At 35.2% G+C, this 1,915-nt stretch overlaps 1 protein-coding gene across 1 annotated transcript in view; it reads right to left on the reverse strand.

The window, feature by feature from the left end:
* The window catches only part of SLC25A4 (solute carrier family 25 member 4), a 20,881-nt gene extending 20,736 nt beyond the window's left edge, over positions 1–145 (reverse strand). The window contains exons 1-2 of the mRNA XM_045286963.1: positions 141–145; positions 102–103 (exon numbers count right to left, since the gene is read on the reverse strand). The gene's annotated coding sequence lies outside the window, so the exon portion shown is untranslated. The remainder of the gene's footprint in view (positions 1–101; positions 104–140) is intronic.
* Between the last annotated feature and the right edge of the window lie 1,770 nt (positions 146–1,915).

Consider the following 1,915-nt stretch of genomic DNA (forward strand, 5'->3'; position numbering starts at 1 on the left):
TTGTGTCAGGAAGGTGAGCATCATAGAATGCCAATTTACTAGAAGAAAGTATTCTTGTGTTGAGGGAGTACTTGAGTGGAGGCCCAATGTCCTTCTAGCACAGCTTTTTAATATGCTCTGTGTACCATGCAGAAATTCACATCCGAAGAGCTGCTTTAATTTTATAACATTATTTAATATGGCCACTAGAGGGCGATCACACACAGCCGTTCTCAAAATAGTATTCCTGCTCTTTTTTTTTTTTTAAGATTACTTTATTGGGGCTCTTACAGCTCTTATAACAATCCAGACACCATAGTTATTATTTTTGTTAAAAACATGCCACTATTAAAAATAAATGATGAAAGAAAAATTTCCCACTTTTAAGAACACAAAGTGCTGCATCAAAATAGTGAATGAAAAATCATTAACTCAAAGCAAATCAAAACCAGAAAACCCATAATGGACTCATATGGGTTTTAATTAACTCAATTATGATAAGAAAACAAGACTCAAGGACATGTTGCCTTCAGGAAATGTAAGTTTAAAGATAAAGGCATAAATAGGTTAAAAGTAAAAGGATAAAATAATATATAACAGAAAGAATATTACCAGGTAGCAAAGGTTGTAATGATTAAGGGGCTCAAATCATTAAGAAGACATAGCACTCAAGATTACATTTGTTTATGCTTTTCAAAATATATGAAACAAAACAAGGAAAAATAGACAACCCTACAATTTGTTAGGAATTTCCATATATTTTTTCTTAAGAATGGATAAAGTAAGTCCACAAAACATCAGGAAAAGTGTAGATTTGAACACTATCAGCTAAATTGACCTAATTGATATTTATAGAACACTCCACCCACAAGCAGGAGAACATACGTTCTTCCCCAAGAGTCTTTACCAAGATGGATGGTATTCTCAGATATTTACAGCCCTAAACACTATATTCCTGTTAAGTTCTCAACTACTAGCCTAAAGATTGGCGGTCTGAATCTACCCAGAGGCATCTCAGAGGACCGTCTCTTTCCAAAGAGGGACAGCCTTGAAAGCCCATTGAAATAATTGTGGTGAAGATTGTACGGCTCTTCTTGAGATGATTCAACTATTGAATTGTATGATATGTGGATGAAATGCCAATAAAACTGTTAAAAAAGAAGAAGAAGACAACCCACTGGAGAAGTTCTGCTCAGCACAAAGGGGCTGCCAGGAACCAGAATCAACTAGCTGGCAACTAACAACAGCAAAACACCTCCACTAGAAGAGACGGTGTTATCAGGTATTTGGCATAAGTTATTGTCAGTTATTTGCTATTATATTTAATAGTTGAATGAATATACATAAATCTCTGTCCTTTTATTTCCTTATGGCAAAGGATTTGTAACTCTCTTTAGGAATATTATCAAATTTATCTCCAGAAATATATACTCATTCACATCTTTATTAACTGTCTATATATGCCCTAGCATTAGCTTTTGATATCCTCCTATTAGTGTTCAATGCATCAAATCTGTCCTTGAGATGTTCTTTAAATTCAGGTGAGATGTTCTTTAAATTCAGGGTCTTATTTTGGCCCTTATGGACTTGTTTTAATTTTCTTCAGCTTCAACCTGAGCTTACAAATGAGCAATTGATGGTCTGCTCCACAGTCAGTCCTTGGCTTGGTGTTAGCAGCTGATATTGAGCTTCTCTGTTGTCTATGCCCACAGAGATAGTCAATTTGACTTCTGTATATTCCATCTTGAGAAGTCTTTGCAGATAGTCTTCTTTTGTGTTGTTGAAAAAGGTATTCGCTATTAAGAAGTCATTGGTCTTGCAAAATTCTATCAAGCGATCTCCATGCATTAGCCAGAAAAAGGGCTCCAGGAAGTGATGAAATAAATGCCAACAGAAACATTTCAACAGAATGATGAAGCACTGTGTGGTAGTTACA

The sequence above is a fragment of the Echinops telfairi genome, unplaced genomic scaffold (assembly GCF_000313985.2).
Source record: "Echinops telfairi isolate 266 unplaced genomic scaffold, ASM31398v2 ScPeMD7_9;HRSCAF=40, whole genome shotgun sequence".
Lineage (NCBI taxonomy): Eukaryota > Metazoa > Chordata > Mammalia > Afrosoricida > Tenrecidae > Echinops > Echinops telfairi.